Genomic DNA, 27,564 nt, shown 5'->3' with positions numbered 1-27,564 from the left:
CTCTAGCATCAACAAGGCTTTTTCGCCCACAGGACTGCCGCATACTGGATGTTTTTCCCTTTTCACACCATTCTTTGTAAACCCTGGAAATGGTTGTGCGTGAAAATCCCAGTAACTGAGCAGATTGTAAAATACTCAGACCGGCCCGTCTGGCACCAACAACCATGCCACGCTGAAAATTGCTTAAATCACCTTTCTTTCCCATTCTGACATTCAGTTTGGAGTTCAGGAGATTGTCTTGACCAGGACCACACCCCTAAATGCATTGAAGCAACTGCCATGTGATTGGTTGATTAGATAATTGCATTAATGAGAAATTGAATAGGTGTTCCTGATAATCCTTTAGGTGAGTGTATGTTGTATGGGAACAAAATAATAAAAAGTTACATTATGAACAATCACTATCATGTGCACACAATTTGAAACCTTTCGAATCAAAATTCATTTTTGATTGATTAGATCTACTTCAGAGTAGATTACATATTATCATAGAAGATACAAGTTGGCTGGCATGCCTACCGGAATGGATGGTCCATCTAATGGAAGAGTAGAAAGAGAAAACCACCCAGGGTCATGTTCTCCCCCATTCTAACAGGTGGCAGCAGCTCACCTATATATACACCCACGCAGAGCTTCATGGGAATTGGATTTCAAATGGGCAACCCTGCTGAGTTTCATGGGAGTAACCAGAAGAAGCTGGGTGGAGGAGTTTTCCTCCTCTTAGGGAAGTTCTGCCACCATATAATAGCACTGGAAGTACTCCCAAGTCCAGTATAAAGGAAGCCATTCCTCCTTTCCTTCCCCTCCGTTAGGCAGGAGGAAGAGAATTAAGCTCAGTGAGGAGGAGTTGAGAGAGAAGGGAACAAGTGACAAAAGGAGAAGTGAAGGGTTTATTGTACTTAATGAAGAAACCTGTATAACAGAGGTATTTGTGTAAGTATCCAGGACCTCTGTTTGTATTGTTGTGTCAGGGGTGCTGCAACACCCCTTACTGGTCACAATATACAGTATGTTAATCCTTTTTTATTAAAGACAATTACATCTGACCAATGCCATTATAATAATAAAGGCTGAAATTAGAGAAGATCATACACATTATAATATTATTGAAAATTAATGTTTTGGAAATATGAAAACACCTGATAAAGTAATTAAAAAAAAATGTCTTCTGGAAACAAATGTGCAAAGTGAACAGTATAACAAACTAAACAACACCTCCATCTAGTATTCCTTTTATGTCATTTTCAGGCCTCTTCCTTATTATTTCTGCTTGTACCATTTTGAGTTCTATCTGAAAGTTTCTCTCATCTTAATTGTACTTTGAGGTAAGAACATGTGTTTTAGTAAATTACTTCTTTCATACACAAATCAAGTAATTTGTATTAATCCAACTTATTTCAATCAGTGTAATAAGTTGTAATTTGGAATCTCTCTGAATATTAATCAGATTACTCATGTTTATAATAAATTGGCAGTAGTCCCCCTGTTTGAAATGTGACAGCATTGTGGTTCACTATAATGTGTTTGAACCCCTTAGCACATTATAGGGGAAAAGGTCTACTAGGAGTTCTTGGGCTGTGAAGTGGAAGTTTGGGCTCAGGGATGTAGGAATACCTGGAACAGCCATAGGGGGCTTGGGGGAGAAGACCCCAAGTGTTTCAGATACTTTACCTTGCATAACATGAAAAGTCATCCCTGGCCAGTGACCCAATAAGTGCAGACTGTGAAAAGTACACATCTGCTAGGAGGAAGAGACACCAAGGTGGTTAAAGCAGAGATAGATGGTTTGTGTAATACTTATGAATTATAGGTTTTTCTTTTTTTTTAGAATATTTTCACAAAATTCTTTGCATTTTTACAAGTATTTCACCCACCATTTTTTCATTTTATATTTGTGTCAGCAATGTCACTCCAGTGTACTCTCGAAAGGTTTTTTTTCTACTGTTGCCACTATTTTGTGGCGTTTTTAACAGTAGATGCCATGTTTTTTATGCCTAGCTATGTGAGTGGGCAACATGTGTCATCATCACTTAGTGACTATTTAAGATGGAAGTACTGTATTATTCATGGTCTCAGTGTTGGGCTCTTTCAAAAAAATGAAAAAATAGTGTTAGCTTTGGGTAGAGATTTCACAGTGGTAGGGTGTGATAGGTTAGTCCTCCTCCAAGTCCATTAACTGTTCTTCCTTAAAGGAAGGTGTGTCAGTAGGATTTAGAAGATGTACAACCATGCAGCTTAGAGGGAACATAGAAGAAGAAATGATTCAATTGTTTACAATTATGAAAGAAATTAGTATATAAGATACCATGTGTTACTTTAAAACATACTCTGCACCAAGAACACAGTGACACAGTTGAAAACTAGTTAAGAAGATCTAATTAAATTTTAGAAAGTGTTTCTTCATGCAAACATATGGAATAATTTACCAAGTAGTGTGGTAAAGAGTACAACTTTAGGGACACTCAAATCTCAACTTGATGCTATTTTGGACAATCTAGATGAATAGGATGGATGGGCTTGTTAGGCTGCATGGCCTGTTCTCATCACAGTTTTTGTAATGTAAAACTCACTTTTCCTGTTGGAGATGAGCCAGTTGAGGAAGTATTAGTATTATCTAAAGATAATCAGCCAATAACAATTCCAAATGTAAGTAAGGCCCACCAGATAAACCCTGGCACATAGGACATGCTATGCTGAGAATACTTTTAAATAATACTGTATTAGATAATTGCTGGAGAAATTATGGTAATAATCTTATTGTTACTATGACTCCACAATGAATAAGCACCATAGAAAGTGGGTAGATGGACATAAATCTAAGCCAAAATCTATTGCTGAACCTTAATTAATTTTATTTCTCCACCTTCTTAATAGAAATTGGTTGTGCATTTAGTATACTTTAATTTGTGATGTTGATAACTATCAAGTAAATCTGGAACTCACTGCACATCACTATTACCAGGTGCCCAGGGATATGTCGGCTCATTTTTATCATCCTCCATTAAGAAGAGATTCTATTTTTGCTTGGAACAGATTTATAATTGGAGGTCAAAAGGAAATCTGAAAATGTAAGAATAATGTGATGTGCTACATTTGGTAAAGCAGTTGATAATGAAGAATAAAACCTTTTGCAGAGCTTTAAATAGTTGTTCAGTCACAGCTTGTCTTGCAGCACTGGTGAATTTTGCTTCACAAAACATCCCAGATGTGTGGCGCAGATGGCAACAAACGCTAAACCAATCTCTCATATCTACTGCCACTTGCTGCAGCGTTAAACACAGTTTCTCATCTAATGAAGAAACATGCTTATTTGTATTTTTGCCTGTCACCACAAAGAACAAATGTAAAGCTTGGGAAAATTAAGTGCAAGCTCACCAGAGTTTGACTTTTCAAGATATACTGAAAATTTTTCTACTTTTTTTCTGATATTCCTTCTCATTGCAAAAACATATAATTTCAGTTAAGCTGTGAATTTTAATTGTCTATATATATCTAGTAGAAGGCTTTCGTTTTTGCATTTTGTACTTCATATAGTATGAGAGCAAGAGCCTCAGGCTCAGGATAAAGCAGTTAATATTTCCAAGGTTATTTTAAATTAATTAATGGAGAAAATTTGACAACAACCAATCTCCTAAGTAACATACAACTATGAGCTAGAGTGAAACAAGCATGGAAAAGTGATACAGTATATGAATTTTAAGTCAGCAAACCTACAACAATTGAAATAAACATCAGCACATTGGTACAGTACACTGCCTTATTCAGTCAATTTAGCAAATTATCTGTAAGATGTAGGTGATGAATGGTAGAGGAGGTGAATCTCAACCAGTTCCTTCATTTGATTGTTTTCTTTCTTGTAATTAATTTAAGGGAGCAAATACACGCAAGCACATGGATTTACTCTCAAGAGAATGAAGAGTAAAACAGAACACAGTGCTCTAACATGGTAGCTAGTGATAGATAGATAGATAGATAGATAGATAGATAGATAGATAGATAGATAGATAGATAGATAGATAGATAGATAGATACTTTATTATATTGGGAAAAGGATGCTAAGGATAGAGCTGCCAGGCAAGAGAAAAAGAGGAAGGTCTAAGAGAAGCTTTATGGATGTAGTGAGAGAGGAATAACAACTTGCTCCATTAGGGAGGACTTGACCTGGGGAACACACACTGCTCATTGTGTTGGGGACCACGGGTGCAGAGCTTTGACGTTCAACCCTGTAGGGGCCCGTGGTCACCACCAGGGGGTGCCCCAATGCCTGGAGAGCCCTGGACCACAGCACTTCTGCCACACCCGGAAGTGCTGGGGGGAAGAGTATCATGGACACCCGGAGTGCTTCCGTGTACACAGTACACAGCCGGTACTTCCACCACACAGGGGAATGCCGGCAGAAGATTGCAGGAGGACACCTGGAGCACATCCGGGTAGATATAAAAGAGGCCGCCTCCCTCCATTCAATGGTTGGAGTCGGGTGGAAGCAGACAGAGTCTTGGAGGAGAGGAGTAGAGGCGGCCAGAAGAGTAAAGGCATTGAGAAAGAAGGCCTGGACTTTGGGGTGATTGGTGCAGCGGCACTGGGTAGTGTGTTTTCAACATTTGTGTAAATAGTGTAAATAAACGTGTTGTGGTGCTTTATCATGTCTACCTGTCTGTGTCCGGCCTGTTCCCCACAATGGCATCCCAGATGGGACTCTCTGCCTGTTGCAAGGCAGGGACCCCAAAAAAATAATTTTGTGAGCAGTCCGGAACAGCAGGTAAGCCCACACACGTGCTGCAGGAGTGGCACACTCACAACCCCACGGGAGCGATTGGTCCCACGGACCGCCACCGGTCCGCAGAAGGGCTGTCTTCCCCTGGTGAGAGAAGACAACAGGAGGAGCAAGAGGCCACCCGACTGCTACAAGTGCAGCGTCGCTGGAGGTGCCCGGGACAGCATGTTGTCTAGGGAAGCCAAGCCGAGGAAGTCTCCTCGGACAGACGGAACCCGGGAGGTAAGTTTCCTGCTTGCCAACAACCTGTCCTGCAGGGCCGCGTGTGTTTTGTATTTAGCAGGCAGGGGCTGCCCGGATCCACGTCGGTGGCAGGCGCATGTCGATCCGTGGCACTTCGTGGACGCGGTGGCAGCAGGGAAAGCTGCCGGAGGCTCATCGCAGCACCAGGAGGGAGAGCAAAATGGCCGCAGACCAGAAGTCCCTCCCGGCGGAGTGGAGTATGTCGGCTTCCCGCCGTGGATGACCTGCCCTTGCAGGACGGGCTGATGGCCCCTAGGGGTCTCAGCTTGTGGTGGGGTACTGCGGGACACCCGGGAGGACCGGAGGAGGGCTTGCGCCTCCTCCAGACCACAAGGGGGCGACTGCCCTGATTGTGTTGGGGCCCACGGGTGCAGAGCTTTGAAGCGTTCCCTTTTTTTGGGCCTGCTCCAGCTAAACTCAGCAAGTCATATTAGCGGCATAGCAGACCAGTAGGCATTCTTGTTCCCTTGCTTGCTTTTGGAGGTCTCACTCCCTTTATACATTGGTGAAGACTCCAGGTCATAACAGCAATACCACTGATACAATAAATATAAAGTGGCAGGAACAATGCAGTATGAACAACAAAAGCAACATTACACAATGTTAAATCTAACAATTTTAATCCTAGTTTAAAATTTGAGATTAATAATTGCTCACACATCCGAGCTGGGGACCTGTAGCTAAAGATGTTAAAATAATGTTTTATGCAGTATAAGGAGTTTGGTTTCTTGTAATCACAGTCCTGTTTTTAGAGTATACATTAAGTATAAGGTAAAAGGAAAATTAACTGTTCAATGGTAACAAATAGAGAAAAAGTATTGTCCTGGTGGGAGCGCTATAATTACACTTAGCCTATGCAGAAGACACTAATTAGTGTTTCCAACAGATCAATGAACATATGGATTTATGGATTTTATATGTTAACATATTTATTCAAGGTCATTCTATTATCTTTTATTTCTAATGTCTTTTGATGCAAGAAAAAAAAACTTGTGAATAATCTCCTTTCACAATTAAAGATTCTAAAAAACTGACGTATAAAAAATAAATACCAATTCATTTCGATTGTAAAACCACTGACTTTGCCTTCAACATACTCTTCAATATGTCTCATAAGACAATACAGATGCATGAAAATGACAGACTTTAGCAAAATTCCATTAGAGTGTTAGTTTTACTGTTCTTTCAAAAGGAAATAACTGAACTACATCCTAATCAATTAAGTAGTGAACTAAAAAAAATTAAAATGACACATGAAACATTTTAATATATACATTTTCATGAGTGCAGAACAGGAAAAAATCACAAATGGCAATTGTCTTTATGTGACCTTCTAATAGCATTTTCCACTGGATCGCTGAGACATGACTATGGTATTCTTACCTAAATTAATACTGCTCAGGATTGCTTCATCCTGAGATAATTGCAGAAAGCTCTAAGAAAATTAGTTTCATAGCTATTTAGAGAGTAGAAGTATTGGCATGATAATCATAGCTCACCCTGATACACTTGTCTGTTACAAACATGTAATGCTTCTCTGGACATAAATACAGTACCATTGTATAATCAATTTCAATTATAACTATCATGTAATGAATTATGAATAAATGTCTGTAGCCAACACTGCATGACTTTTTTCTATGTTTTTCATTATGGTTACATATGGTATGTAGAGTAAGTAAATGTTCAGCAGATCTTTACTCACTATACCTCTTTTCTAGATCTAGAGTTTCTAGATGCAATGGATGGATCTTGGGGTTATGTAGATGGCTGTTGACTCTTTCATAATAACTTAGATGATTACTTTGTGCGTGTTCATTGATATACAAGTAACTCAACTTATGATTTGTCCTTTGTCAAAAGCTCTTATTTCCTTTTGCTGGTTTGTATTTTCTCCTTTTTCACCCTACATTTCTTCATTTTACTTTACATTAGTTCCTTCCTTATTTTACAAGTGAAAAGTCGAAGTTGAAGGCAGCAGGATATCTAATTTCAAAGAAGTTGAACTTGCATACACTCCTAAATTAGTGAGTCACTCAGCAGTTAACATATTTTAAAATATATTAGACATGTGCTGATGCAAGCAATGTAGATACGGTATGCTAATTTATATTTACATAACATTTACATTTTAATATTCATGATGATATGTATGCTCTAACAAAAGTTCAGTTCAGTTCAGTTAATGTAAGGATTTAAAAAGTGGAAGGCTGTTTGACTAAAAGTCCGGTTAACTATCTGTAAATCAACATTTTGGATCCCTTTGGCCTGTAAACCTTTATAGACACTACACCACAAGATTATCCGTGTTACATATACAGGAGGTTAGAATTTACTTGGCCTGAGAGACTACAATTGTGCACATGAATGGGCCCTGCCACCATTTAGCATCCCTCTAAAATGTGCTCTTGCCATCTAAATGATGCCGCCAAAACAGGCTCTGGATTCTTACAATCTTGTCATAGAATAATGAAAGTATCTGGAATGGAAAACTGGTTGAATGAATGAACGAATCAATGAATGAATGAAAAATGAAAATGTTAATTTTAACATGTTGAGCAGTAGTTCTTTTTATTTTTCTGTTTACATGCTTATCCTGTTCAGTGTCATTGGGACTGTAGAAGAGAAACATTTCTTTATTAGCATAAATAGCAAATTAACATAAAGAGCCATAAAAATAATTAAAAGCCTCTAAAACATTAGATTAAGCATAAAATAGAATGTTAAGCAAATAAGATAGGTCAAGCAAATAGTTAACTAAAAAATCAGCCATATTGCATTATTTTTTAAGCTTGAAGCAGAATTGCTAGTGTGGGAAAGGAATAGAACAAGAACAAAAAATGACGTGCAGAAACTAACTTAGGATAGGATAAGGAGAAGCTAGTGTGTTCAAGGCTGGGAAGCTAAGGAACAATACCACGGAGGAAAAAATGGCTCTGGTAGGCATGTAAGAAAACAGCTGGATTGGTGAATCAGCGAAAAGGCAACAAAAAGCTTTTGCTATAAGCAAGGTCACAATAGAGTCAGGACTGCCACACAATGATTAAATAAAAGCACATGCCATATTTCTTTTTAATTAAAGCTTAGCTTTGGGCATCAGACAACCCAGCTCAAGTCCGAGAAAGAGAAAGTGATGAGAGGAAAGCCCATATAAGAAAGATGAATGTCTGTACCGGAGTCAGAGAAAAACAGCAAATGGGCTAATTGAACGAGGTTGAAGTGATAAAAAATTGTTATATAAACTTCGATTGCTGAACTATTCGGTGCTCAGCTCAATTTGGCCATATTGGGTTGAGTCTGTATTGTTATTTGTGTTGTTTTATTGAAATAAAGCTTTAAAACTCTGTCTGTCTATCTCGAGTCCTAATAGCCTTCATTTTCAGGTAAAAAGCCTTGTGGTGACAAATTTTCGCCACAACAGGACTCTATACTTGTCTCATCAAAATTGGCTTCAGGTAGCGTAAAACATTGGATCAGATACCAGTCCATCCCAGGACACAGTAACTTATATCTACTGCTATGACCAAAACTGGAGTAGCACTGTAGTAGCACTCCACACGTCTTAAAAGGTGTGTGTCAGTTCTATTGTTCTATCATTTAAAATGTGCTCGTTAATCAGTGCAAATTCCATCAATATTTTTAAAATTTTTGTGTATTAAATGTCATAATTAAGTATTGTTAAGTACATATTAATAAAGCGACCTTCACATTAGTAATTGGTTTCTGCAAGTATAAGTTTAGCAATAACAAATATTGTTTTACAGTGAAAGTTTGTACATTTAAATGGTTAAATTAAGTTTTTGTTGTTCCATTTCACTTATTTTTAAGCTGTAAGTCAATGACTTTGAACAGATATGGCCATATGAAGATTTTTAGCTGTGGTTTCCTTACACTGATGTGAGTGTCCCTCCATGAAGAGCTCCCACACACCATACACTTTAAATCATCCAAAATATCAGAAGGAGAAATATACTTTTAGCAAACTATGAATTATGAATTAAGAAAAATAAGTTTATGGAGGATTTGCATGTTGAATCTCATTGTACCATTCAATAACAATAAAGGAATTCAATTCAATAGAAGAGAGTGCATATTTACAGATGATGCCGACTGGCTTCTAAGCTGATTTAGATTTCCAAGTGCTGTCTTCTTGGAGGTATTGATATCATTTTTAAGATGAAATGCTGTAAAGTATATATATATAACATTGTACAGATACATTTTTAACTTCATTTAAATAATGTATACTGTTATTAATTAAACATGTGAATACGCGGGGGCACAGCAGTAGCAATGATCTGGAGCTCCGTTCAGGGATCTTTCCTGCCTCGCACTGTATTCTTGCTGGGACTGGTGTGACTCTAGATGAATGGAACAATTAAACATGTGCTACGAAAATATTTCAATGCCCCTTAAAAGTTTTGAAGAATCTGCGTTCTAAGCTTACAGATGTGTTGACATTTATAAAAGATCTGATTATGTGGTGATTGGTTACTTGGAGAAAGAAAAGGAAAGACAGGAATTGGGGGTTAGTAGATTTGAAAGAGACAGTACAGATGCAATAAGTTATTTCATCAAGGGTCCCTGGTGAGAGAAGACAACAGGAGGAGCAAGAGGCCACCCGACTGCTACAAGTGCAGCGTCGCTGGAGGTGCCCGGGACAGCATGTTGTCTAGGGAAGCCAAGCCGAGGAAGTCTCCTCGGACAGACGGAACCCGGGAGGTAAGTTTCCTGCTTGCCAACAACCTGTCCTGCAGGGCCGCGTGTGTTTTGTATTTAGCAGGCAGGGGCTGCCCGGATCCACGTCGGTGGCAGGCGCATGTCGATCCGTGGCACTTCGTGGACGCGGTGGCAGCAGGGAAAGCTGCCGGAGGCTCATCGCAGCACCAGGAGGGAGAGCAAAATGGCCGCAGACCAGAAGTCCCTCCCGGCGGAGTGGAGTATGTCGGCTTCCCGCCGTGGATGACCTGCCCTTGCAGGACGGGCTGATGGCCCCTAGGGGTCTCAGCTTGTGGTGGGGTACTGCGGGACACCCGGGAGGACCGGAGGAGGGCTTGCGCCTCCTCCAGACCACAAGGGGGCGACTGCCCTGATTGTGTTGGGGCCCACGGGTGCAGAGCTTTGAAGCGTTCCCTTTTTTTGGGCCTGCTCCAGCTAAACTCAGCAAGTCATATTAGCGGCATAGCAGACCAGTAGGCATTCTTGTTCCCTTGCTTGCTTTTGGAGGTCTCACTCCCTTTATACATTGGTGAAGACTCCAGGTCATAACAGCAATACCACTGATACAATAAATATAAAGTGGCAGGAACAATGCAGTATGAACAACAAAAGCAACATTACACAATGTTAAATCTAACAATTTTAATCCTAGTTTAAAATTTGAGATTAATAATTGCTCACACATCCGAGCTGGGGACCTGTAGCTAAAGATGTTAAAATAATGTTTTATGCAGTATAAGGAGTTTGGTTTCTTGTAATCACAGTCCTGTTTTTAGAGTATACATTAAGTATAAGGTAAAAGGAAAATTAACTGTTCAATGGTAACAAATAGAGAAAAAGTATTGTCCTGGTGGGAGCGCTATAATTACACTTAGCCTATGCAGAAGACACTAATTAGTGTTTCCAACAGATCAATGAACATATGGATTTATGGATTTTATATGTTAACATATTTATTCAAGGTCATTCTATTATCTTTTATTTCTAATGTCTTTTGATGCAAGAAAAAAAAACTTGTGAATAATTTCGCCACAACAGGACTCTATACTTGTCTCATCAAAATTGGCTTCAGGTAGCGTAAAACATTGGATCAGATACCAGTCCATCCCAGGACACAGTAACTTATATCTACTGCTATGACCAAAACTGGAGTAGCACTGTAGTAGCACTCCACACGTCTTAAAAGGTGTGTGTCAGTTCTATTGTTCTATCATTTAAAATGTGCTCGTTAATCAGTGCAAATTCCATCAATATTTTTAAAATTTTTGTGTATTAAATGTCATAATTAAGTATTGTTAAGTACATATTAATAAAGCGACCTTCACATTAGTAATTGGTTTCTGCAAGTATAAGTTTAGCAATAACAAATATTGTTTTACAGTGAAAGTTTGTACATTTAAATGGTTAAATTAAGTTTTTGTTGTTCCATTTCACTTATTTTTAAGCTGTAAGTCAATGACTTTGAACAGATATGGCCATATGAAGATTTTTAGCTGTGGTTTCCTTACACTGATGTGAGTGTCCCTCCATGAAGAGCTCCCACACACCATACACTTTAAATCATCCAAAATATCAGAAGGAGAAATATACTTTTAGCAAACTATGAATTATGAATTAAGAAAAATAAGTTTATGGAGGATTTGCATGTTGAATCTCATTGTACCATTCAATAACAATAAAGGAATTCAATTCAATAGAAGAGAGTGCATATTTACAGATGATGCCGACTGGCTTCTAAGCTGATTTAGATTTCCAAGTGCTGTCTTCTTGGAGGTATTGATATCATTTTTAAGATGAAATGCTGTAAAGTATATATATATAACATTGTACAGATACATTTTTAACTTCATTTAAATAATGTATACTGTTATTAATTAAACATGTGAATACGCGGGGGCACAGCAGTAGCAATGATCTGGAGCTCCGTTCAGGGATCTTTCCTGCCTCGCACTGTATTCTTGCTGGGACTGGTGTGACTCTAGATGAATGGAACAATTAAACATGTGCTACGAAAATATTTCAATGCCCCTTAAAAGTTTTGAAGAATCTGCGTTCTAAGCTTACAGATGTGTTGACATTTATAAAAGATCTGATTATGTGGTGATTGGTTACTTGGAGAAAGAAAAGGAAAGACAGGAATTGGGGGTTAGTAGATTTGAAAGAGACAGTACAGATGCAATAAGTTATTTCATCAAGGGTCGCACATGGTGCAGCAAACATCTTGTGGAAGGCAGGAACAATCTCTGGATGGGGCACCAGCTCATCGCTACCACTGCGCCAATGTGCCCCCATGTTTAATACATGCATTAATTAATTTCATCATGAAAATGATATCAAGCATACATCTTAGTATTTAAATTGTTCAGAGAGCTGTAATATTACAAATGTAATGTATTCTGTGTCCTGTCGGCATAAGAGAAAGCCCGCTTAAGAAGCAAGTAGTGATTCACACACATAGAGTACCTAGAAGAACACACAGAATACAAAGCATTTAACATGCTACTTTAGTTACGATGGAATTTGAAAAACTAGTACATTAAACAATTTTAAGATGGCGTTTATGACATTCTAGTTTAATGACAATATAAACTATGTGATAAAGTGGAATTTCGAGATTAAAGTTGACATTTCAAGCTTTTTTTCCCCAGTGTGTCCTTATTTTTTTTTCTTTTCTCTGTACCCTAATAAGCTTCTATATGACACTCAGACGGTGGGCTATGATTCTCCTTTTCATGACAACTTTGATATCTGACAATTCGTTTATTTTGGACACTGTGTGACTTTCTGAACTTGAACTTTCGAGTTTCTCCGACACCCTATGTCACTTGATCAACTTCCTTTTGTTGTTTATACCACTGTTTAAACCAACAAATAGTACGTTTTTTCTTACCTCCACTTGGTATTCTCTGAAATTCTTCTCTTTTCCCTGTGTTTTTGCTATTGTCTTTTCACAGAACACTGAACTTAAGGGCTATTTACATTGATTTGCATATTCAAAGAGGTATAATTCGGGGAGGAGACGGAGTGGGGTGGCAGGCACTTGAATATGTGTTACACGGGATTGATGTAGTGGAAGAATGTGAAGTTGGGATACGCACAGATTTATGCATCTGGATTTCTGTGTGCGGACACACATTTCTGTTTTTGTCTGTATGTCATGTTTTAGTGTGAATTCTACAAAGGGGGTTATGCATGAGGCCCTAGGTGTCTTATTATTTATATATTTTACTGGTCTTCTAGAGATTCCATTTTGTGTTTTGCTTTTCATATGGTCATCCTTTAGAACCAAGTACCTTTGCATGGCCTTGCTCAAGTTTTGATGGTTGCTATGCACTCTAATGGTCATTTGGCACTGCAAAAAGCTTTTAGATCCCCTTTCCCTTTGTTTTGAATTCTGATGCATTCATGTTTAATTGACTAGAATTTTGTCTTGTCCTATTTCGATCTCCTGTTTTTCACCATCTCCTGTTTTTCCCTCTCACCACTAATTTTCTTGGGGTGCCCATACCCCTAGGGCTAAAGAAGCTGAAAACTATGTTCCAGTTAGCATTCAAGACACATCAGCTCCCAACATCTATTCAGTTAGAATAATATAAATGTAGATCTGCATCATTTCTCCACAATTATAGATTATATAGATTATAGAGCTGCAGTACTTAATGTATGATCAGATTTATATTGGTGAGCATAGAAAAATTACAGAGTATGAGGATTTTGATAATAAACATTTTAACATATTACTGCATTTTGAAGTTTAGAAATGCATTTTTGCTGTCATTGCATTACACCACTGATGTTTGTCCATTCTTTTCTGGGTTTATCTTCTTCTTTCTCTTTCTCTTCTCTTCTCTTCTTTCTTTTTTGATTATGAATCATTTCTTATTTCACCGTTTTTAAAAAACAAACCAGCCATAAGATAGTAGCTAATTTACTGCCATTTGCAGTTGTGCATGTTCTTCATAAAGTGGATACCACATGCATTTTATTTGTTAAAACCAGCACTGTGCATTAATTTACTGCAATTTATTGTGTTTCAGATTTAATTTTATATGGATATTTTCCAGTTTTGCCCAGTAATCTATACTCAATAACAAATAATGGCAATGTGAAAACATGTTCAGAAAGGTTTGCAAATTTATTAAAAATCAAAAACTGAAATCTCTGTCTCCATAATGCTTTTCAAAAAACAATGACATTTTTAAAGGAATTTAATGCTTGTTGCACTTCAGTGCATAAAGGAAATAACAGCAGCTTAACTAATACTTTTCATGTTTTGAGTTTCTTTCCTACATGCACCACTATAGATGAAGGATGAAGCAATAGTGTTTCCATACAGATTTGTTCTTTAAAGGGCTTCCTCTGTATTTTCACTTGCTAAAAACATATTTTGAATAATATATAAAATAATGCATGACATAAGAGAACATTAAGTTTGGATGTTGTAAAAAATACTGACTAATATTACTTTTAAAAAATAAGGAAATACTATTCATATAAATAATGGGTGTTGCCACTGATAAGCTGCTGTACTGTTATGGGTTACAACATCAAAGACTGACGTACTTAAAATGCCTAATTATCAAGTAGTTTAAACTTTCCTACACAAGCAATCTTATATGAGGTTTAATTACAGGTAGTGTGGCACAATGATCAGGGCATGAGACTGGAGGCGATCACACAGAAACAATTTCATCCTATATTTTTCATTTATTATGAGCCATTGGTTTGCCTCTTCTCATGTTCTCTCTCTGTAAATGTAGTTTACATGTAAAGTGGCATAACAGAATGATTCACCTTGAAATATGTATTATAAATGAAATATGCTTAATTGGTTTCAAGAAATGAGAGGAAAGAAACAATGGATACATCTATAAGGCAAACATTTTGACTGAATTGTAAAGTGTAATACATTACAATACATTATTTTTATCATTTACTGGCACAACAAAATGAGAGCGGGAACAAAACATCTAATTAAATGATGCTGCAATGAGATTAAGAATTAGCATTTAACAGCTAAACAACATCTTCACCATTTTTAATGTTTTCACATATGTGGCTATATCTCTGTGATTTATATAAAGAGGTTACCAGAAAATTGTATGAATTAAATCAAGCATCACTATTACAGCTCTAAAATAATAATTGTTGGGGTGTAATAGAGCCAGCACTAAGCAGAAACATCAGAATGATTTACATATTTTAGCACAATATTGAATATTTAGAATAAATGATAATTATTCTGTATATAACTAATATAAAGAATAACAGTCAGCCAGTCAGTCAGTCATTTTCCAACCCGCTATATCCTAACAATTATATAATAATTGTTAATATAATTACATAACCATGCTAATTAGGCTTCGGTAAATCCTTTGAGTAGTTAACAATCAAAAGAACTTAGTGATTCCTTGATCTCTAGCTGTAAACACTACAAGCAATGTAAATCCACTTTATTTTCTCAAAATTTGCACACCAGGCTATAAATACAGAAAATACAAGCTTGAAGAAAACGCATTTGTCAGGAATGGACCCACTGCTAGTCCTTCCTTTGATTTTGATTTGATATTCTCTAACCACTTCTACTGTCAGGTTTTAGATGCATACCGGCCGTGTTTGTCAGAGTACCATCACATGTAACGCCCCACAAACCACCTGCTCACCGACCAGATGTACAAATTAGTCTGTGCTTGAATCAACACCAAGGGGGTCCCTGCCTCCATTCTCAGATCTAATGTAAATATATGTTGGTGCTTGATTTTCCAGTGGGTTCTCCAGGCCTCTCTTAACACTCTCTGATCTTATGTTAGTATCTTTCATTGCTCAATACTCCAAGGGAGATGCTCTCTGATCTAATTTAAGTACATTGCGCTGCTGAAAACTACAAGAGGGAAAACTCACTTAAAGAAAAAGTAGTGACACTTATGCGTCTCTACTTCAGACACTGCCTGCAGTACAGTAACTACTACAGTAAACTAACAACTACTAGCCTAGTGTCTGAGTTATATATACATACGCACCTATATTTTATTTAGATGTACAAAACTGTCCCACATAATATAGCTAAAGAAAATTTTCCAACTGACTGAAAGATTTGGAATTTTCCAAACCCAAATAACTCCACAAATGTATAGTTTAAAACTGTGGAGACAATGTCAAGGGTGTGACCATTTTTCCAGCTTTATAGGACTCAAATTTAAAAAATAAACACACCAAAATGGTTGTAACTGAGACAGTAAAATAATGTATTTTGCAGCTTGGCCAAATCTAAACCTAAAAGAAATTGGAACACCAGCCTCATAACCTCAAACCTCTTTCCCAAATGGGACCCAAATCCTATTTACTGTTTCATAATTTTATTTTACAACAAACATTTCTGCAATCCAACAAAATAAGTTTTTAGCTGTGAAATCCCTAACAAAATTTAGGAAAATCCATCCAGGTGTGATGGATGCAAGATTATTTTTAAGGCTGCGGATAAATAAAGCTGCTAGAAACATTTTATTTATGTTTATAGTGCCAAAAGGCTAATATTTATTTAAATATATTGCCAGGTCAGTAAAGTAATAAAATAGAAAGATAAAAGAAACAAAGTTAGGAAAGTACAAAAGCAAGAATACCAGAACCAGACATTAAAACTGCAGACATTAGAAGCAGAGAAAGCTGGGTGATCAAGACAGAACAGTGCACATACAGTATGCAGATAGAATCACATTAGCACAATGGAGGAGAAGCATATCTCATAAATTTAAAGATAGTGCTTTTGTGTATTGTAGTGTCTATGACTGAGCACCAAAAATAGGGTGTTGGCTTTAACATTAGAAATAATTAGCAACTATACAGCATATGTCACAGCAGCACCTGTTGCCAAAGAGCCAAAGACTTCAAAAGCAGAAAAAGTAGGATGAGCTGTAAAAAACAGTACAAAGTGGCATTACACTCATGCTAGCAATCTGATCTGTTACTGCAATGGCAGAGAAGCATATTTCCTTCAGACAGGGTCGCACGTGTCCCAGCGAGCACTTCAAGATGGAAAGGACTAGCTTTTCTCATTTGGTCCTTCATGGCCACATGCCTTAATTAACTAGCCTGTAATGAGAACAAAATACAGAGTGCTAATGACTGAGAGCTGCTTACATTGCATGAACAAAATCAAAAGTGGGGTGCTGCAAGGTACAACAAACAAGAAAAAGTTCCAGGACAAGAACTATAGTAAAATGCATAAGTTATCAAAGTTCACTGTATTAACTCTATCCTCGGCCTTCATTTTAGAAAGTATATCTGATTTGATGTTACATGTCACACAAAAACACAAGACTTGCCATATGAGTTTTTAAACCTGGCAAAAAAAAGCTTAAAGCTGTGGTCTCATTCTTCTATCCCTTACCTCTTTTTACTTTGACTTGGATTAGTCACCAGAATTTATGAAAGTAAAGTCAGAAGCAGAAAGGTGAAAAATATATACTGCAGAAAGCAAGACATGGAGTAAATCAGAAAGGAGATAACATTTTTATATTACTAGCCTTAATTTTTCAAAAAAGATTATACAACTTCTTTCAAGTATAACTTTTTAGTTTTATAATGTCTAACTGAAATGAAGCATTACAAGGATAAAAAAAGCCAGTGGATTCATAACTTCTCCCTAAGGAAGCAGGTTTTAAGGAAATGGGTAAAACTTGCTATTGCACTGCAGCTTTGTTCTTTTATTGAGTTAATGAGTCTAGACAGGGAAATCATTTTACCCATTTAGGTCTGAGTCTTGGGAGTACAAATGATCTTTGTAGCTATAGATTTTTCCGCATAAAAAGCATAGCTCTATTCAAGTATGCAGTTGTGATCACAACCAGAAATTGCAAGTGGCAAGTGAAAATGTTACTAATAAAAATGAAGCCTCTAACATAGTCCCTAGGCATTCAATCAGAAGCTCTCATGTGACACAGCACCACAGGTTTGTGACGGCTATTATACAGGTTAAAATGACTGACATAGTATTTTTGGTTCTTTTGTTTTACTTTCTCAATAAACCACCAAACACTTACCCAGGCAATACAGTATGTTGGTGCCTACAGTATATCAGGTTAAGTCAAGTTTACTGTCATGTGAGTGTAGTACAAAGAAATTGTAACTGCATGCATACAGTATATAAACATACCTTCAAGTGAGGACCCAAAATTCCCAGAATTAGTAAACAGCATGACAGTATGGTGTAGTTATGAAATATGTTCTAGTTATTGTATACCTATAGTCTGGTTAATCAGTCTGCCAAGTGGCATTGTACTGAGTTGATCAAGTGTGTATTTCTGCTACTTTCCTCAAGCCACCATCATAGATTTTCAAAAGACAATGATAATCACACTTTTCGACATTGATGACATTGAAATTGCCAGTAGTTCTGTCTATGTATGATATACTTATTAACAAAGAGTTTCAACACCATGGACAGACTGTTAATCAGTGACATTACATTGAACTGCTGCAACAGCTATAGGGAAGCATCAGGGGAAAAAAAAAATCTAGAAAAGTGGCACACAAGTTGGCCAACACACCTGCACATACTGCAAGACAGTTAAAAAATCCTCTAGTACTGTTATTCCATGGAAGACCCAAAGAGTGTCTGATTTAAAAAGAACATGTCGTAGAGCTGAGCGTAAATGGAGGAAAACTAAACTAACTATCCATTATGAGATATTGAAGGCTAAAATAACAGAATACAATAACACTGTCCGCCTTGAGAGGCGCTGCTATTTCTCTAATATTATAAATAAAAATGCTAGTAATCCCAGAGTCTTATTTTCAACAATTGATCGTCTGTTAAACCCAGGTAACACAAAGGAATGCCCCCAGAATACTTCCAGTGAAACCTGTGAGAACATTGCTGTATTTTTCACTCAAAAAATTTATATTAGAGATAACATAGTATATCTCCCCAACACTGCAGAACCTCCAAAGCCCCGGTACTCCGTTATAAACAAATTAAATGCTTTCACCAGGATAGATTTACCTGAATTACATAGTATAATCTCTCAACTGAAACCCTCCACCTGCGTCCTTGATCCAATACCAACCAGGTTTTTCAAAGAAATATCAGGCGTGCTAATTGACAATATTCTGGACATAGTTAATTCGTCATTAGATACAGGGGTCTTTCCAGACTGTCTTAAGACTGCTGTAGTTAAACCCCTGCTCAAGAAAATAATCTTGACCCTCTGCCTTTGAAAATTTTAGACCCATTTCTAACCTGCCCTTCTTAAGTAAAATTCTAGAGAAGGCAGTCATTATGCAGTTAAATGACAACCTAATAAACATGCTATTCTTGATAAATTTCAGTCAGGCTTCAGAACAAATCACAGCACAGAAACTGCACTTGTTAAAGTAGTAAATGACTTTGGGTAAATGCAGACAGAGGCCATTTATCTGTTCTCATCCTCTTAGATCTGAGTGCTGCATTTGACACCATTGATCATAATATTCTTAGAAATCGCCTTAGTCAATGGGTGGGCCTCTCTGGCAGTGTCTTAAATTGGTTTGAATCCTACCTGGCAGGAGAAAATTCTTTGTGAGTTGTGGTAATCAAATCTCAAAGACACATGATATCCGATATGGTGTTCCACAAGGCTCTATCCTGGGTCCGCTGTTATTCTCAATCTATATGCTTCCGTTAGGTCAGATTATCTCAGGTTACAACGTGAGCTACCACAGCTATGCTGATGACACACAGCTGTACTTATCTATAGCACCTGATGACTCCGACTCTTCGATCACTAACACAATGTCTTACTGGTATTTCTGAATGGATGAATAGTAATTTTCTCAAACTAAATAAAGAGAAAACTGAAATTTTAGTAATTGGCAATAATGGATTCAGTGAGGTTATCAGAAATAAACTTGATGCACTAGGATTAAAAGTTAAGACGGAAGTAAAAATTTAGGGGTAACCGTTGACTGTAATCTGAATTTTAAATCGCATATTCATCAGACCACTAGGACAGCATTTTTTCACTTAAGAAACATAGCTAAAGTTAGACCTCTTATATCATTGAAAGATGCTGAGAAATTAATTCACGCTTTTGTTTTCAGTAGACTAGATTACTGTAACGCACTCCTCTCAGGACTACCCAAAAAAGACATAAATCATTTGCAACGAGTGCAGAATGCAGCTGCTAGAATCCTAACTGGGAAAAGAAAATCCAACACATTTCTCCAGTTTTGATGTCACTACACTGGTTGCCTGTGTCATTCAGGATTGACTTTAAAATACTGCTTATGGTTTATAAAGCCTTAAATAATCTCGCTCCATCTTATATATCGGAATGCCTGACACGTTATATTCCAAATCGTAACCTTAGATCTTCAAATGAGTGTCTCCTTATAATTCCAAAAGCTAAACTTAAAAGAAGTGGTGAGGCGGCCTTCTGCTGTTATGCACCTAAAATCTGGAATAGCCTGCCAATAGGAATTCGCCAGGCAAATACAGTAGAGCACTTTAAAACACTGCTGAAAACACACTACTTTAACATGGCCTTTTTATAACTTCACTTTAACTTAATACTGATACTCTGTATGTTCAATTCTTCATAATAACTATTCACAGTGGCTCCAAAATCCATACTGACCCCTACTCTCTCTTCTGTTTCTTTTTCTGGTTTCTTTGTGGTGGCGGCCTGCGCCACCAGCACCTACTCAAAGCATCATGATGCACCAACATTGATGGACTGAAAGCCAGAAGTCTACGTGACCATCATCATCAGGTCCTTCCATGAAAACCCTAAATACAAAGAGGACTGTTTGACTTATGTTAGGTAGATTGCCCAGAGGGGACTGGGCGGTCTCTTGGTCTGGAACCCCTACAGATTTTATTTTTTCTCCAGCCTTTGGAGTTTTTTGTTTTTCTGTCCACCCTGGCCATCGGACCTTACTCTTATTCTATGTTAATTAATGTTGACTTATGTTTATCTTTTATTGTGTCTTCTATTTTTCTATTCATTTTGTAAAGCACTTTGAGCTACATTTTTTTGTATGAATATGTGCTATATAAATAAATGTTGATTGATTGATTGATTATCAGTCAAAGAATTTTGACCAGAAACAATGTGACTGTTGCTTTACACCCAAAGATAACTAAAGGGTTAACTAAATTTGGCTTAAAGCTTAGGCAAGTGAGGTTTTCCCTCATCTAGTGAAGCCACCAAGATAGTTGCTAAGGTTAAAATGAAGTAGAGAACATGCTAGTGAAAAAGCCAAAACACCCTTATTATGAACTGGTGATAAGATCAATGGGAAAACCCATTGGACACCCCTATTAATGAAGTGATGATTTGAATAATGGAAAAATCAACATAAATGCTGGCTGTAGTTGATTGGTTAAAATGATAGAATTCTACATAATAAGAGTTAGATGATGTATTAGATAAGGTAACGATAATAGGAAAGTATAAAAGAGAATGAATTGTTTTTTTGATTGTTCAAGCCATGGATTGAGACATTTGTGCATATCTATGTGCAAATAAAAAATGATTCTGCATTGTTATCTGGTCTCTGAGAATGATTTATTTGAATAGAGGAAAGTTTTTTCCACAACACATTGTATACAATTGAGTCAGACTTAACAAACCTATAATCAGCTCGCGCCCAAGAGAAACAGAGGAGAGCCAACAACAACAGCAATTCTTTAAAAACAAAAAAAAGCAAAAAAGGGAGAATACCATTTCCCCTGATATAAAAGTTTAATCTAAAATGTTATTAATTAGATCTTGCCCTATTTTAAAAAAGGGTTGAATAGATCCTCAAAGTGCATATTTAGTATTTTCTCAATTCAGATAGTATAGAACACTAGGGGACTCGATCCCCTGCTCACTTTGCTCGCCCACCCCTGGGTTTGGTTAACTGGATATACAATTTTAAAGAGATTGTTATTTTCATGGGAATTGTTACATATGCATTATTTTCACTTTTACTTTAAAACTTTTGTAAAAACAATACTTATCCTTTATTTCACTGCACAACAATTTTTTTGAGTCTTGCTTCCTGAAAAGTTTTTGCTGATTGTGACAGGTACCTACTGGGTATGCACAAATATAGTTTTGCTTTTACTGCATCACGTAGGAACTCTGAGACATAGACATTTATATGTTTACTGACAATAACATATTTAGTCATGTTTATGTTTCACATAAGCTATTAAATTCAACAGAATTAAAAGTGCTTTGCTCCTGATTTTCTTTTGTATTAAATGTCTGGTGCATCACGTTGCAGTGTCCAACAGTAGTCAACAAGCATTGACGGATTCCAGTTGCCCTGCTATCGTTTCTCTATCGTAGCAATGTCCTGGTGAAACCTTTCACTGTGTTTGTCACTGACAACACCGAGATTTGCGGGGAAGAAGTCCAAGTGTAAGTGGAGGAAATTAATCTTGAGTGACACGTTGCACTTCATTGTCTTGTATGCTTTCAGAAGTTTGTCTGCCAGCTGAATGTAGTTTGGGACTCTGTAATTGCCCAGAAAATTGTGAACAACGTCTTTAAAGGGTTTCCAGGCCCAACTAACAGATCTTCAAACCGCTTGTCACTCATAACATGTCTGATCAGGGGGCCAACAAAAATGCCCTCTTTGATCTTGGTGTCAGTTATTCTTGGGAACATCTATCTTAAATAACAAAAACCTTCACTTTCCTTGTTCAGTGCATTCATGTAATTCTTCATGAGTCCTAGTTTTATGTGAAGGCAATATAAAAATATCTTTGCCGGGTCAACAAGTGATTCATGTGCCACATTTTTCTGTCCTGGAACTAACCTTTTACGGAGTGGCCAGTTCTGTCAAGAATAGTGTGACTCTTTGGCACGGCTGTCCCATTCACAGATGAAACAACAGTACTTTGTATAGCCGAGCTGCGGTCCTAGTAACAGAGCAACGACTTTAAGATCTCCACAGATATTCCAGTTGTACCTGCTGTACTGGACGTGCTTCAGCAACAGTTCCATATACTCATACGTTATGTTTGCTGCATAGCCAACAGGTACTGAAGGATAAACGTTGCCATTGTGTAGCAGAACTCTCAAGCTCAATATTGATGAATCAATGAAGAGATGCCACTCTTCCGGGTTGTGATCACAACCCAAGGCCAAAAACAATCCTTCAATGTCACAACAGAAACAGAGACTGTAGACTTGCGCAAAAAATTTGGTTATATCATGATGTCGGCCTCGAAACACAGAAATTTTTGTACCTGGTGACAGCAAAAAACATTCCTTCAGTCTTGAACCCAGCAGCTCGGCTTTTGCTTTTGACAGACCCAAATCTCGCACCAAATCGTTCAGTTCGGGCTGTGTTATCAAACGTGGATCGCCTGATGAACACGGTTCAAAATCCGGGTCAATGTCACTGTCAGTATCCTGCATTGCAGTTTCTTCATCTGGTTCATCTAAGGTCCAATCCTCTGGTGGTTTTGGAATTGGAAGACTGTTGTCATGTGGCACGGGTCTCATTGCTAAAGGCAAATTAGGATATTCAATTGACTTCTTGTGTTTGACAGAGAAACCAAACACATTAGTCAAACAGAAGTAACAGTCCATCACATGGTCTTTCTGTTCTTGCCATATCATTGGAACAGCAAACAGCATAGTCTTTCAAGTGCCTCTGAGCCAGGCTCTCAGACTGACAGCACATGTCGCACAGCAAATGTGAGGCGCCCATTCCTTGTCTTGATCACCAATTTTGCAGCCAAAATACAGATGATAAGCTTTCTTCACAAGAGCAGTCATCCAACATCTCTGAGGCACAAGTGTATATTCACCACAGATATAGCAGAATGTATCGCAGCTGTTACGACATTGACGAGACATATCGCCAGACACCAAAACATCTATAGCATCAAGGTTACTTATGTTATATTGCTACAGATACTATACTTACTATACTGATACTATACATACACACTATCTATATAAACCAAATGAGCAGGATCGGTGCCACCTTTATAGCATGCTGAGACAGCGTCAAGCTTGTTCAGACCTGCCCATGCATGCCCAGGAAGTCAACTTCAACAGAACAGCTTCCAGCCTGGCCTTATTCCATGCCTGGACATGCACAGGCTGTACAAACCATTGTTTATAAGTCACTTATGGGAGTGAAAATGTTTGGATACAAATATTACAAAAAATCATGACAAAACTGATATGGTACATGATGGGTAAATTTTGATGTGATATTCATATTCAGCACCCAAAAATCTATAAGAAACCCCCAACAGTGTTCAAGAAGCAAAAACTTTGCTGTGCAGTGTTCTGGCCCTGGGCGTGGTTAAATCTTTCTTGCAGGACGTATAACACTGCTCGTGTTGTGAAGGGGGGCAGCTGAACGCATGCTAAGGAGATGCTGACAGATAATCTGCTGTCTTTCTACTGCTGCTGCTGCCGGCGAGCTGCATTTTCTTTTTGTCGCCCTGCACGTCAATCATTTAATAGCCTGTACAGCAGCTGTATTTTTGCCACTTCGCGTTGAGGGTTGAACACACACTAAGTAGAAGCGGTCGGATCATCTACTGGCTTCCTGATGCTGCTGCTGGTAAGCTGGGTGTTCTGCTTGTCGTTGTTTTAATAGCTGGGAGCACATGATGTCTGTCTGCTAAAAGCATTCTAACAACTGATTGGTTAGATGTCCGTGAACTTGTTTTAAAAGTTGTCTCACTGCCTTGTCTCGCGTGACATTAAAGTGTCTCTTGCGGGATGTCAAATTGTCTTTTGAGAAGATCACATGTCGTCTCCCTTCCAGGATTTTTTTTATAATAGAAAGATTAGTTACCCACTGAATTCAAACAGGTAGGCTGTGATTCTTCCAGTTGAGCAAGATAAGTCTATGTGCTAATAATGTTGTGTAGGCGATTACAATCAATTTGTCCTTCACTTTAACCCCATCCGGGACTACACTAAACACAGCTGTTAATGGGTTAGCAGTGATGGTGACACCAAGGCTTTCTGATAGGCATTCAAAGATTTTTGACCAGAATGATGTTAACTTGGTGCATGCCCAGAACATGTGGCCTAGTGATGCTGGAGCTCGATTGCAACACCCACAGGTTGAATCCTGTTGTAAATACATTTTGGACAATTTTAACTGAGACAATTGTGCTCAATCAAAGATATTGAGTTGAATGATTGAATGCTTTGCGCATATGGAGCTAGAGCTTATTCTTTGCATGGCTGCCTTCCATTCCTTCTCTGATATAATAAGTGAGAGGTCCTTTCCCCACCATCTTTGAAAGGAAGGGACTTTAAAATATCTGTATATATTATTGAGATGCTGTCTGAGTCTTCAAGACAGATTAATTATTCTTCTGGAATAAAATTGTTGGTAGGTAAGGCAACTTAGACAGGTTCCTTTTAATACAGTTTCTGTTTCAGAAGCAGTGGAAAAATTGCGTTGATAGGAGTTTACATTTGAAGGATAATTGTTCATCAGATGCAAAGACAATTATCTATATACAAGCCTCTAATTGTTTAATCCAGAACAATTTCCAAAGGTTAAATACGATGTTGGTTTGAGAGGGTAGAAAAGGTAATTATCATGTGGAGGTGCAAAAGATAAAGGCTTCTCTGTCTTAAAGTGCTTCCTGCATTAGTTCCATATTCTAAGTGAATGATGGATAATTGAATTATTAGTATATTGACGATAATTTGTATTTACTGAAGTGCAGAGCAGGGCATTTAAAGAAGTACATCAATATTTTATTTCTATTGCAGACCAGGCTTGAGTATGTTCATCAATTGGTGTCAATTTCCCAGTCCTTATAGCTTGTATATTAGACTTCCAGTAATGCCCCCTTCTGCTTTAGGTTATTGTAGAGTCACCCTGTGGATACATGGATTTTTTTACATTCCAAATAAATGAATTGAGTCTAATTTCTTAAAGTACAAATTGTTAATGTTCATGGGGATGCTCTGAAATAGAAAAAGAAGCAAAATATAGTGGCGGTGGGTGAGAATAATAGTATTGATTCTCCCTGCTCATGAGAGATGCAGTGTAGACCATCTGTTCACATCTTTAATATTTTCCAAGCAGATAGCAAAATTCTATTGAAAAAGATCTTTATATTTACTTGTGATGTTTACCCCTAAGTATTTAAACTGATATTCTAAAATAAATGGAAAGGTCTCCAGTCTAATAGTATGTGCAAAAGAGTTCACTGCTAAAGTACAAGTTCATTTGTTGTTCAAGTTAATTTTAAGTCTGGATATATTTTGAAATTCTGCTAGTTCATTGAGGCCTACTGGTATGGGAGTTTGTGGGTCTAATATATACAGCATCATATCATCTGCATATGTGATATTTTCTTTTCAAGACCTTCCCTGGTTATCACCTCTATCTCTGAAGCATTTCGAAACTAAATAGCCAATGGCTCGATGATGAATGCAAAGAGCAATGGTGATAAGGGGAATCCTTTTCGAGTACCATGTTCTAGTTTGATGTAGTTTGAAATAATGTTGTTGGTACAGACAGTGATTGCTGGGTCATCTTATTTTATTCTCAGTTTTCCTCATATTTCCAGTATTTCTTCATTGACACTTCCTATAATTTATTAAGGTTTGCATCAGATTTATTGTTTAAACATACCTCCTGATCTTTTATTTCCTGAAGCACCTATCCATTCTGCTGTCTATTATAGTATTAGTTCTGTCTGTTCTCTTGTGTATATCGCCTTCAGCTCAGATGGCTTGTTTTAATCTTCTCCTTGCTCCAAGAATGGAAATACGTAACCTGTTGGAGTTGATTCCACTGACTGACTGTCTGAGATGTTGGTAGTAGTGGAGATAAAGTTTTCTTGTTTGGTTCTTATATCCCGCCTGAGATCAGCAAATTCTCATTGCCCGCCTCACTCACTATTTTATTTCCATGATCGTTGTTGACCGGAGCAGATGCTGTAGCATGAGGACCTGGCAGATCCATTCCTTCTCCTGCCTCTTCCAACTCAGTCCTTTATTTGTATTTGGAAAAAAGAATGTAAAATCAAATAGGCAGTGTCTTTGTCTGCCTGCTTGGGCTTAAGCTGCACCCCATTGACAAAAGCACGCCGTGATGCTCCGCTTTTGCTTTTAGGAAAATGTTGTACTTCACGAGGCCACTTTATATTTCTCCCCATTGGACATGCAATATGTGACATGAATTTTGACTGGCAGCATTATTTGACCTGGAGTATAATAGGTTAGTTCACCTACACACTGGTTCCACAGTCACCATTTGTGTCACACAGTTGGAAATAGAGTGTATGGCCACCCGTTAAATTGAAAGTATTACTTATGGTTTTATGATAAGTTTCTAGAATAAAATAATTTTCAAGAGGAGCAGTATTGATGCAACAGACAAATAAATCAAAAACAATTCCACATTGTTCCTCTTTTGTGCCTTCTGTCTACGTATCGTTTCCATATATGGAACAAACTATTTCATTCAATATTCTCATTCCCGTTTCATGTGTCTGAATTGCTAGAGTATTGCAAGGCAGAATAGGCTTACATGTAATTAGTTGTTTGAAGGGCGTTATACATTTTTCATATATGAGCTGTTAGTAGCCTATTTGAACTGATGCACATTGGCATACATAGGTCCCATGTGAAAACTAAGAAAATGACTTTACATAACTATGTACTGTATTTTTTTACTTCCACGTGTATAATACATAACTTTGTACCAATATCCACAACAGTTAGGCCTATACTAAATGGTAAATGGTAATGATGGGCTGCTGGTTCTATTGAAAAAAGTAAACTCACGGGTCATTTATTCTCACTCCTTAAAAATACAAAATGAACTGAACATAGGCTAGTTCAAAATTGAAA

Source organism: Polypterus senegalus, chromosome 14 (genome assembly GCF_016835505.1).
Source record: "Polypterus senegalus isolate Bchr_013 chromosome 14, ASM1683550v1, whole genome shotgun sequence".
NCBI lineage: Eukaryota > Metazoa > Chordata > Cladistia > Polypteriformes > Polypteridae > Polypterus > Polypterus senegalus.
The sequence above is the reverse complement of the archived record's forward strand: the minus strand, read 5'-3'. Positions refer to the sequence as shown.